We start from the raw sequence: 13635 nt of genomic DNA, 5'->3' as shown, positions 1-13635 counted from the left end.
TGATGAATTTCTATTCAACTATAATATAAAATTTATTTTATACTATAAATATCTATTAAACTCTTAAAAATAATTAACTTATGTTCATGTGCATATGTGTCACTATAACATGTCTCACAATTTGATTTAATTAAATTTTGTTCAAATTTTTAAACTTACAATTGATTCAATTGAATTGTTATGGCAATAAATACTATAAATTTAGTTGGACATTTAAAATGATTTTAACATAATCAGTTATATATTTATATAATAAATGTACTCTATAAGAACTATTTATATAATAATTTTCATAATATATATATATATATATATATATATATATATATATATATATATATATATATATATATATATATATATATAATATATATATATATATATAATATGGGTGTATATGATTTAAAAGTTAGTGAGAGAATGAGCCTACACTTCAATATTTATGGCAAGATGTCACTAATAATGAGATGGACTCTAAAGAATCTAACAAAAACCAGCATTTAGTAGATTTTTCTCTGAAGACATTATTTACTAAAAAATATTGTTAAATAGAGTAATTGACAACAGTGGTCCTTCCCCACAAAATTGAATCAAAAACATTGTCAACTTAATGCAGCAGATCAACTACCTCCTAAGCAGCAACACCAAATGTTGGAACATATATTTTAAGCCTTCCAAAAGGCCATTATCTTTAGAAATGTAGACGAATTATGAACAACAGTTGCAGATTGTAATTATTAAGTACTTAATAATGCAGCATTTACAAAGGTAGAGTATCATAAATTCCCCTTTCAACAGTGGAAATTAAGTATGACCACATGATCACTTTCTGCCTGAATCATTCACAACAAAGATGATGAAGTAACTATCATTTTCATCTCCAACCTTACACCCCCAGTTTCACATTAGTCCTACACCAAATAATCTCGAGAAAAAAAAGACATCAACCTATCCTTTTGTCAAATGTCTATAACTTACTCATATGATGTCAAAAGTTCATTGAATTATGCTCGAATAGTGGCATTGCAAACGTCATTCATTTCAATGATTATGACTCATTTGAACGTTTGTAAACCACTCTTTAGTAATAGTCATATTCAATGTTAATCACTTATAGTCTAGGTCTTTTTTCGGTGACGTAGGCTAAATTTTTTAATTAAATTACTTAAAAGATCTTTTCTTTACACTCTCTCTTGGAGTTAGATAGAAGTATGATTTCTAAAGCATATGAAAAAAATTAAGTTTGGATTACTTTTGGAAGTAAACAAAGTTTTAAGTTTGGGGTTGGGTACTAGAGAATATGGTCCAAAATTTCAAAAAAAATTGTGAAAAAGAAATGGAAAAAGACACTTCTTCAAAAAAAAATGAATGAGAAAAGAAATGAATGATATTATAAGGAGGATAAAAACTCCCTAGTACTATCAAAAAGGAAAAAAAAGAGGTATGATGATAGAAGGAGAACTAGGAACCTAACTCCAAAGGTTTAAACCTATTTTCTTCAAAATATTATACCCTAACATAACCCAAGCTACATACTAGTCCTCTAATGTGTGTTGTGATTTCTATGATGAAAATGTTAAAAATGTTTTTCGAATTCTCCGGATAGAAGTTGAGAGCTAGATCAATGATCAGGTAAAAGAAATATTTAATTTGGGGATGTTTGATTGTTATTATACAAGTTGTTGTCTATTGAAATGTGCAGTGCATGCGAGTTATTTGAGGACAAGTAACGATTCAAGTTTGGGGTTGTAATGACAGTTTGTTATTGCATATATTTAGTCGAAGGATCGGAAAAAAACAAGTGAAAGTCGAAAAAATATGAAGAAGAATGACCAAAGACGTGAAAGCGATTAGAGACCCATGGACGCATCTTGCACGCTTCTATAAAACAACTTCAATGTGTAAACCAACTGATGTCACTAAAAACCATGTTAAATTGAGGTTGTTTGGGTTCTAACTGATTGGAAGGGCAAAAGATTGGTTGTGTTGCCTTCCTAATGGAACAATCTGGACTTAGAGGATAAATTCCTTGAAAGATTTTTTTACTGCTACTCAGTTGACCAAGCGCCGAGCAGAAATTGTTAATTTTGAGCAGCAGGAAATTGAATCACTTTATAACACTTGGGAAAGATTTAAACTTTTGTTGTGCAGATGCCCGAATCACAACATGAATAATATGAAGCATATGTAAAACTTCATCAAAGGTCTCAAGAGTCAAACTCGCATGTATTGGATGGTTTCGCGGGAGGTACTATCGTCAAATGACTAAACCACAAATAAAAGACCTCATTGAGAAGATGTGTATGAATGAGTACCGTTTGAAAAGTGAAAGGTCGGTCAAGCTTGAAATTGTAGGCACACCTAAAGGTATGTTACCTCTTTATACACATACTACTATTTTAGTTCAAATTGAATTTTTGAATAAAAAGCTAGCTAAGAGCGTCTTAGGTAGAGCTAACGTGAGTTAGGTGCAATCACTTAGGTGCGATTCTGTGGAGGTGACATGTGAATGGAAGGTGTTTGTTGGAAGAGAAAAGTAAGGAGGTCCAGTTTCATAATTCTCAAAAGAACAACATGTATTTTAACAAATACAATCTTGGTTGGAAAGATCAGCCAAATTTCTGTTCGAATAATAATCAGAAATCAAGTGCTAACCAAGGGATGCAACAATGGGAACAAGCTATGTTTCAAAGGAAGTCATCACAGTTGGAAGAGACTTTGCATAATTTTATTAAAGTTACTCAAAGTAGTTTTGATCAGGTAATAAGGAACCATAAAATTTTGAGGAGAAACCATATTGCATCAATCAAGAATTTGGGGACTCAGATTGGTCAATTACCCATACAAATAGTTATTTTGCCAAGCTCAAGTGGAGGATTCACCGGTAACACCGTTGATAATCCTAAAAATTAAACATGCAAGATTGTGGATACAGATTTTGGGGTATTTAGTATAAAGGATAAAGCTGAAAGAGTTCAAGAGGATGAAATCGAAAAAAAGGAAGGTGGAAGTGAAAAGGAGGAGAGTGTAAATCAAGGAGACAAAGAGAAAAGAAGAGTCACCATTAATCAACTTATAGAAAAAAACTCTCCTTGGAAGAGAACAAAGGAGCAAATCCTGAATTAACCGAATCCACCTTTACCAGAGTACATAAAACTACCATATTCCATCATTAAGAAGAAATTGGTCCATGAGGATGAGGCTGGAGTGTTCTAAAAATTTAAAGAAGTTTTTAGAAAACTTCAGGTAACTATCTCTTTTCATGAAATTTTAGAGTTAATTCCCAAGTTTGCTAAGTTTATGCAGGTATTGCTGAGAGGTGGAAATCAGAAGTTGGCTTAAGAATAGGTCTACATGATAGAGAACGAGGAGACAATAGAATCGTCGGAAGTTCCACTAAAGATGAAGGATCTAGAGGAGTTCAACATCACTTGCACCATTGGTGGGTTAAATATCCCACATGTTTTATGTGATATAGGATCGAGCATCAATGTCATTCCGTTGAGCAAATTTAAGGAATTGGAGATATGAGAGATCATACCGAGCAATATGACACTCACTTTGGCCGATTCATCGGTGAATCTCCTGCTTGATATTGTACAAGATGTGTTAGTTCATGTGGATGGTTTGACCTTCCCTACAGACTTTGTGGTGATTGACATGAAAAATGATTCAGAAAGGTCAGTGATTCTCGGGTGCCCATTCTTGGCAACTTGGAAGGAAAAATTAGATGTGGAGACAAGTGAATAACTTTGAAGTTTAATAAGGAGAAGGTGGTGTTCAATGCATATCAATGGACAACATATGTGGAAGATTTAGATACATGCTATCAATTGGAAGAGAAAGGTAGTGAAGTCCATAAAAGAATGAAAGAAGGAGTTTTCACTAGCGTGAGGGTATCCTTTGCGCCTGACGTGTTTTGAGCATTATGCGCCAAACTATTAGCGGGAGGCAACCCATCATTTCTAATCATTTTTTGTTTTATAGAATTTATTTTATTTTTATTCAAGACCATCCACAAGAGAAATTAGCAACTCAAGTGTAACCTTGACACGAAGATCTGTATTGTCTTCAATAAACAAGTTTGTAGTTATTTTGTTTCTTTCAAATTGCATGTTTCGCAGTTTAGCATTGAACAGATGATCAAAAATAATCTTGATCATCACCATAGCAACTAGCAACTTGAAGGCGAAGGATGAGAAAATAATCAATGGACTTGTGCTCAACCTATAGATACCTCTCTAGTACAGTTTGAGTAAAATATCTCCATTGTTCACTTTTCTTTCTGTATAAGTGTATCCATGCATTATTCTTTTATCTGGTTTAATATATTTTCGATTAAGTTATCTGGTTTGACCAACATACACTAAGGCAATTTTTTATTTATAAATTTGAGCCTTTGTAAACCACCCTGCAGTAACAGGTATATTCATTGCTAACAACTTAGAGTTTATGCCTTTCTTTAGGTGATGTAGCCTAAGATTCTTAGCCATATTACATGAAAGATCTTTTCTTTCCACCCTCTCTTTGGAGTTAGGTAGAAGTATAGTTCCTAAAGTATATGAAAAAGATTATGTTTGGGGTTGCTCTTGGAGGTGAGCAAAGTTTTATGTTTGGGATTGGGGTACTGGAGAATATGATCCAAAATTTCAAATAAATTTGTGAAAAAAGAAGTGAAAAAAGGCACTTATTCAAAAAAATGAATGAGAAAAGAAAATAATGATATTATAAGGAGGATCAAAACTCTATAGTACTATCAAAAAGGAACAAAGAGATATGATGATAGAAGGTGAACTAGGAACCTAACTCCAAAGGTTTAAACCTACTTTCCATAATATATCCTACCCTAACATAAGCCAAGTTACAACTTAGTCCTCTAATGTGTGTGTTGTGATTTCTATGATGAACTCTATTAGAACATGATCAAACTAAGTTTAATTGAGAAGGGAGCACAAGCGTCAATGTTGAAGGTGTTTTATGAATTCGTCGGATAAAAGATGGGAGGTAGAACAATGGTCAGGTAAAAGAAATATTTAATTTGAGCATGCTTGATTGTTATAGTGTGACTTGTTGTCTGTTGAAATGTGTAGTGCAGGCGAGTTACTTGAGGACAAGCAATGACTCAAGTTTGGGGTTGTGATGACAGTCCGTCATTGCATCTAATTAGTCAAAGAATCAGAGAAAAACAAGTGAAATTCGAGCAAATATGAGAAAGAATGACTGAAGAATGAGGGAAAATAGCTAACTGTGTAAATTGTGGAATTAGTAAAAATTTGAGTGAAAAGGGAGCACAAGCGTGTATCCACTAGAATAATCACGCGCACCATCGGGCACACGATATGGCATTTAAAGTTGCATCGTGTGCACGATGGTCACTTTTCTAGACTTTTTCTGATGCGTTCTGGTCCATTCTGAGGCCTTTAAAAGAGGATTTTCTGTACTTTCACAAGGGTTACGAAATTTGGAGATTGAAGCACAGTTTTGAGGGCAGAAGTGGAGAATTTTTGAGCATTTGAAGCCATTAGAGGACATCACTTCAAGGGACTTATCATGTTATTTGTATCTATCAATTGTGGTATTGTTAATTGCACTATGAGTAGCTAAGATCCTCTAGGTTAGGTTGTGTTATCATGAACCTATTTATATATTGTTGGATTCTATGTTGATTTGATCATTGTATGAACCTATTGATCTATAATAGTATTCAATTTCTTCTTGCTCATAACATTTTTTTATGTGAGATACTCTTTTTATATGATTTTGGGCACTTAGGGAATATTGGCCATTAGTCTATATGTTGGAACTAGGGAAATTGTTGTACTTACGCTCCAAATAATGGTTAGTGATTTCGTTAGAGATCAACTATAAAAGTTTTGTTAATTCACCGTAGGGTTATATTGATTAGATCATTCATACATGAAATTAACCATCAACAATAGAGGAATATGGGATTCTAGAATAAAACTTGCCCGCTTTCGTAATATTGTTTACTGGTTTATTTACTTTTTGCAGTGAAACTCGACCCCCCTCTCACTCTTTTTACTAGTTTGTATAAATCGCACACATTTTATCTTGCATGGAGACCGTCCCTGTGGATTCAATCTTTTTATTACTTTGACATTATCAGTACACTTGCCGAGATGTCATCAAGTTTTTGGTGTCGTTTCCAGGGACTGTTGATTTTTCAACAAGGCGACATATGTGCAATTTTTTTTAAAGTTTTTATTTTATTGTTTATCATAGTGCTACTGAGGTATTTTTTCTGTTTGTGTATGCACAATTCAAGATCACCATTAATTCCATTGGATCTAGAATTTGAAAGAACCACACGTGCTCTCAGAAAAGCAGTTAGAGAAGAAACTCTATATGACAAAATATCAAAAGAAGAGAAACCATCAAGTTCTTTTGATTCTGAAGAAGAATTCATCATAGCAGCTGCGCAACCCCTCACTAGGAGGGACTGCTGTAAACGAACTAATGAAGGACATGTTTCTAGGTGGTTTTGTACCGGCAAACCCTGCTAACTTTGATATTAAAAATTATGTACTTTCAGGTTCAATGGAAAATCCATTCAACGAGAACGCGATTAGAGACCCATGGGCGCATCTTGCACGCTTTTATGAAACAACTTCAATGTGCAAACCAATTGATGTCTCTGAAGACCATGTTAAATTGAGGTTGTTTGGGTTCTCACTGATTGGAAGGGTGAAAGATTGGTTGGTTTTCCTTCTGAATGGAACAATTCGGACTTGGAATAGATTGGTTGCTCCGCCTTTCTTGAAAGATTTTTTTACTAAAACTCAGTTTACTGAGCACCGAGCAGAAATTATTAATTTTGAGCAGCAGGAAATTGAGTCACTTTAAGACGCTTGGGAAAGATTCAAATTTTTGTTGTGCAGATGCCCAAATCACAACATGAATAATATGGAGCAGATGAAAAACTTCATCAAAGGTCTCAAGAGTCAAACTCACATGTTATTGGATTCTTCCATAGGAGGTACTATCCTCCAAATGAATGAACCACAAGTAAAAGACCTCATTGAGAATATGTGTATGAATGAGTACCACTTAAAAAGTGAAAGGTCGGTCTAGCTTGAAATTGTAGGCACGTCTAAAGGTATGTTACCTCTTGATATCCATACTGCTCTTTTAGTTCAAATTGAATTGTTGAATAAAAAGCTAGCTGAAATAAGCCTAGGTAGAGCTAATCTGAGCCAGGTACATGCACTTAGGTGCGATATTTGTGGAGGAGAATGTGTGAATGGAAGGTGTTCGTTTGAAGACACAAGTGAGGAGGTCCTGTTTCCTAATTTTCAAAAGAACAACCCGTATTCCGACACATACAATCCGAGTTGGAAAGATCACCCAATTCTCCATTTGAATAATAATAAGAGTTCAAATTCTAACCAAGGTATGCAACAAAGCCAACAAGCTCAGTTTCAAAGGAAGCCATCACAGTTGGAAGAGACTTTGCAGAATTTCATTAAACTTACTCAAAGTAGCTTTGATAAGGTAATAAGGAACCATGAAATTTTGAGCAGAAACCATGATGCGTCAATCAAGAATTTAGAGATTCAGATTGGTCAATTATCCAAACAAATAACTTCTTTTCCAAGCTCAAGTGGATGATTCACCGGTAACACTGTTAATAATCCTAAAAATTAAACATGCAAGGTTATGGTTACAAATTTTGGAGTAGTTACTATAAAGAATAAAGCTAAAAGAGTTCAAGAGGATGAAATCCAGAAAACGTAAGGTGGGAGTGAAAAGAAGGAGAGTGTAAATCAAGGTGACAAAGAGGAAAGAGGAGTCACCATTGATCAACTTATAGACAAAAACTCTCCTTGGAAGAGATCGAAGGAGAAAATCCTAAATGAATTGAACCCACCTTTACAAAAGTACATAAAATTACCATATCACATTAATAAGAAGAAACTGGTCCATGAGGTTGAGGATGGAATGTTTGAAAATTTTAAAGAAGTTTTGGGACAACTTCATGTAAGTATCTCTTTTCATAAAATTTTAGAGTTTATTCCCAAGTTTTCTAAGTTTATGCAGATATTGCTGAGACGTGGAAAGTAGAAGTTGGCTCAAGGACATGTCAACATGACAAAGAAAAAGGAGATGGTAGAATCGTCGGAAGTTCCACTAAAGATGAAAGAACTTGGGGAGTTCAACATCACTTGAACCGTTGGTGGGTTAAAAATCCCCCGTACTTTATGTGACCTTGGATCGAGCATCAATGTCATGTCGCTGAGCAAATTTAAGGAATTGGAGATAAGAGAGATCACACCAAGCAACATGACACTCGCTTTGACCGATTCATCAGTGACTCGTCCGCTTGGTATTGTATAAGATGTGCTAGTTCATGTCGATGGTTTGACCTTCCCTACAAACTTTGTGGTGATTGACATAAAAAATGATTCAGGAGGTCCTCAATATTGAAAAATACATTACAAAACTCAACATATTCAAGTTTCCATGAAATTTTTATGTTTTCAATTTGGTCTTCAAATTCTTGTTCTTCTTCCTTGATTCTTCATACAAGGTTTTCATATATCCCATAGATACCATAACTTCTAGCTCTGAGTTCATAATGCTTCCATATGCATTTCCATATTTTTCTCCAAGGTCTTCATCCCATAAGAATAGATTACACATATAATCACTCCTCCAATAAGGAGATATAAAAAAACATTCCTTTATTAGGTCCATTATTGCATTGGTACGAAACCTTACGAACCTGACACCCACAAAACTTCCGAACTCGTGATTTTATAAAGGAAGACGACATTAGGTTAGGTAACAACGAATGAGGCTTGGGTGAAAGTGAACGAAACAGACCAAGATGAACGAAGATGAAAAATAAGGAGGCTTTGAGAAAGATGAATGAAGAAGCTGGACAAAGAAGATGAAAAAACACAAAGTTAAGGGGAAAGAATCGGACAAAAAAGAACAAGGCTTTAAGAAAGACTAATTAAGGTAAAAATGAAAATGGCTAAACTTTAAATTGTGGTATTTTACACACTATCATTCCTGAAAATTAAAAAAAAAACAAAACAAAAATCCATATGTCTTGCCATGTAAGCATCCATTAGTGGTGTTTGACGCCAAGGACTAATTGGTTGGACAAAAAAATTTGGAGGGACGATTTCTTGAAAGAAATTCTTAGAGGGATTAAAAATGAAAATCGCAATATTTATGAGGATAAAAAACTTATTTAACCCTTAAAATAAAATTAGAGTCAAAGATGGTATTTTGGTAAATAGGAGAATAAATGAGGGAATTATGGGAATTACTAATTAAAGAGAATTAGGTTTATAATAAAAAAGGAGTTAGTAGAGAGTTTTGGGGTTAGTACATGAAAATTGAGTTTGGAAGATGAGAGGCTAGGATAACAAGGGCTTAAGAGAACCTCCATCGTTAGAGCTTGAAGGTGCTTTTGCTGGAAAATCAATGGTATGGGGATTACTCCAAATATGGTATTGAATGCATGATTGGATAGAGGGAAGTCCTTAATCCCATTAGGTTTTTACCTAATTTTTCCCTTTTGATGAATGTAAATTGATTTGTGTGATAGTATGAATGATATGTTGTATTATATGAAATTCACATACTGATTTCCCATGGAAATTGTGTGTTCTTGTTAGTGAAGATGATATGAATTGGTGTTTTTATGTTGTTGTGATTTTGATGAATAAAACATGTAGGAACAATGATTAATTGAGGAAAATGCATGTTAATTGATAGATAGATGATGTATTGATGATAAATATTGTTTTACCTAATGTTATTGATCAAATTGGGGGATGGGAAGGGAAAATCGGAGTTCTCGATTGAACTCCATGGAAAAAATGTAGTTTCTGTGTTCCGGTTCAAGGTGACAGGCATCACCCTAATGACGACCAGGTCGTCATGGCCTTTGAGACGATGATGGGTAGACCATCATGGTCCTCAAGCCATGTTTTGTGAAATGGTGTGGGCGGTGACGGGCAATACCCTTGTGATGGGTAACATGTCATGTTGCCAAAATGAGCGTCATTTGCTCAGTTGTGTGGAATTGAGTTATTGGTTCCAATTTTTTATGTTATGTTATGATTAGGCTACCGTTTGACCATTTTTTGGAGTTACCTTAGTGTTATTTATTATTTATGGTAGAAATTAATTAATTGTTGTATGATGAGTATGATGTTATACATAATTGTGGTAATTTGCACGGTGATAACTTTGGTGATAGTGCATGTTGTTGAAAATCATGCATCATGATGTACATGCTTTCGTCTAGTTTTGATGTGCTATGGTCCAATGGTTTGGATTCAAGAGCGAGTAGCTCGTTCCAAATGGGAATCAGTTAAGCGTTACTAGAGGTGTTAGAAGCGAATTTGTGTGCTCTGTTCTAAGGAGGGAATTCAGGAGCGAGATGGACATGTGTTATCCATAATGGTAGGGAATGCATATAGAGTCGTGGTGTTAAGTATATTGCATCCATTGTTTGCATATGTAATTCGAATGATTATGTTGATATTGGTGATAAAGAATACTTACGTGATTGATGCGAATGAATTATGTAGAAATGGTGCGAATGATATATGTGATTGTTGATGTTTTCTTAGGCTACCCTTGCATACTTTTGCACCATTATATATTTTGAGCTTATTCTCACCCCTTTGTTGTTTGTGTGGTTATGTGCTCCTTTTTGGATACAAATGAGCTGGTTAATGAGAAGCTGCTTAGAAGCTGAAGCATGGCGTCGAGGAGATTCTTCTTTTCTCGTTTTATGCAATATTTAGATTTAGTTGCTCTGATTTATAACACTAGACAGGAGAACGTTATGTTTTATTAATTGTTATTATTTTGAGGTTGTTGATGTTGAAGGAATTCTTCCATAACAAAGTGTTTATGTTTAAAAGAAATTGTTATGAGACTTAATCGTTTGTTAAGTTACTTTATTTGATTTATTTTTCCGCTGCGATGAGCCCATGTGATGATAGATGTTTAAGTTATTACTTGTTTTATCTAACCCGTATTATGGAGCAGGTTTATGTTGTGTTTGTGTGACACCCTATGTGTATAGTTGTTTTAAATTTGTATTATTTTGTGTTGGGGTTGTTAGGGTGTTATAGAGCATCCCTTAAAAGTAAAAGTATCATTGTTGTTCTTCAATTCTCTCCAGCCACAAGGGTTGGCGGGTGAGATAGAGGAGGTTATTAATGGGGTCTTTACTTGGGACTTTATATGGAAAAAATCCTTCTATCTTAGAGAGTTTCCCAATATAGAGGAGTTTCATGTCTTACTTAGAGATGTTAACCTTACTCTAGAAAAAAAGTGGATTTGGAACCCTTCTAGGGGTGGTACTTTTTAGTGGCCTTTGTTTACCTCGTCTAGTGCGGGAGTCTGACTTCTTCTATGACATTTCTTTCATTTTAGAGTCATATTATTTCTCTTATTTTGAGTAGTTATGCTCCGTCTAAGACCTGGTATTTTCTTGGCAATTATTGCAAGATAAATTCCCTTTTAGTGTCAAGCTGTTTAGAAGATGGGTGTTATCAGACACTAGTAGGATTTCTTGTCTATGGGTTTCTGGTTGAGATTGCTTCTCATATTTTTATTACTTGTGAGATAATCTTGTTAGTGTGGTATATGGTTTTCATATGGTTGGCGTGATAGGTAGTTATTCACTAAGGTCTTAGGTTGCTTTTTGAATTTTTCATTTCTTTAGGAGGGAGAGTAAAGTATAAAGGTGGTTACCTTATGGTTTGACATGTTGTAATATGGTATATTTGGAAAGCCTGAAACTATGTTATCTTTAATAGAGTCACATAATCAACAAAATAAGTAGAGGAGAAGAATATATTTTTGTCTTTGAATTGATTATTGGGTAGGTATGGGAGAACTCTTGCACCTTCGCGAATTGGCTTTAGAACCCTGTCCTCTACCCGCATCTATAGTGGATCAAGTGTTTTCCCTAACTCAGTGTATGATGGTGGATCTCTATCGTGTTGATATTTACCCTCTTGATGGTGTATTTGGTTGTTTCGAGAACTAGCCTGAGAGTAGTGAGGTGGTTTTGTAGAGTTGTGGTTTTGCTTCTGACTATTGCCCCATGCTTGAGGCTTTGTGTTTTTTGTCGAGTTTCTTACTTTTTATCTAGTATATGGGCACCTCTTGTGCATTGTGCTTATTTCTTATAACTTTATTTTATTTTTTAAATATATTTATTTTGTGTAAGACCCCAATTTTTACCCTAAGATCCCTCATGCAATTTCATCATAAGCATTAGCATTGGGATCATGTCTTGGCATCCTCCTTACCCCTCTTTTATTGGGTTTGTCTTGGGAGAGATCACCAAGTACTTTGTGATTATATCATGCTTGTATATTATCATTTACTAACCAAAATACCAAAAATATGTCTTTTAATTTGTCTAACTCTTTTGTAGGAAGGGCGTGACCTCATTTGATTCATCAAGTTCACATCTAGTGTTTAAGACCCTCATGAAAAAGAGCACAACCAAGAATTGATTCAATAATGGTTATGAACATCATATATGAGTCCCAATGATCTCTACATGTTTTATTGATCAAGTTTTCTTCAAGAGTTTGAGGGTGATTTGCCTTGGAAACCCTAGTTTGACTAGGTATATTGAGTAATTTCTCCAACAATCTATCTCACCAATTGATCAAAATTTCTCAAAGGACACTTCAAATTTCATCATCTTATGCATATATGATCTACCATGAGCCAAGAAAGTCAAGAGAATTGGAAATTAGCAAGTTGGTTGATGGTGGTTGGACAAATAAATTCATCTGATCAAAACTGGGTCTCCCTAGACCCTATCTCCTACAATTTTCACCATATTAAAATTATTCCAAGAGAAAACTTACTCTAAATGACATTCCAAACAACTTTCATGTTGAGACCTAGAGCTAGTTTTGCTTGGCAAATACTTTTCTATGTTGAAACATTATAGGTCATTTTGTCTAAACCCTAATTTGAAAGTTAACTTCCCAAGGCCATAACTTGCTCAATTTTTATGAGATGAAAGGTTTCTAAGTTGAAAAATCAAATTCAATGTGCCTACTTCAACTTTTATGTTTGGAGTGGGATCTAATTCAACTTTTTTGAGCATGTGATATGAGGCTACATTATAGGTCACTTTTGACCTATACCATTGATCAAGTGATTTTTCCAAACTTCAAAAATGCATAACTCTATCATTTCAAATCCAAATGACATGAAACTGGTAACTATTTTGAAGGTAGTTGAGAGAGCTACAACTTTGATGAAGACACTTTTCTCATTTGAAGCTCATAGAAAAAGTTAAGCAAGGTGGAATATTGAGACATATGGCTTGACACTTAGAAAATATTTGATATATCAAATTTTTCCAAAGTTCCATCTCAAATTTCTCCAAGGTCCAAGCTCCAAAAGAAAAAGTGTTCAACATCAAACTTGTTCCTCTTGATCTCACCTTTCCAAAGAGCTCAAATTCATTCATTTTGGACTTGAAATGCATAGGCTGCGCATGGCTTAAACAGGCTGATATCATTTGGCATGAATCCTACTTCAAGCATCAATGTTCAGTTGCCTTGCAATCCATTCTATCTTAAAAGCATTTGATCTTCAATTTGGACC

This window comes from Lathyrus oleraceus, chromosome 6 (assembly GCF_024323335.1).
Source record: "Lathyrus oleraceus cultivar Zhongwan6 chromosome 6, CAAS_Psat_ZW6_1.0, whole genome shotgun sequence".
NCBI lineage: Eukaryota > Viridiplantae > Streptophyta > Magnoliopsida > Fabales > Fabaceae > Lathyrus > Lathyrus oleraceus.
Note: the sequence above shows the minus strand (reverse complement) of the source record.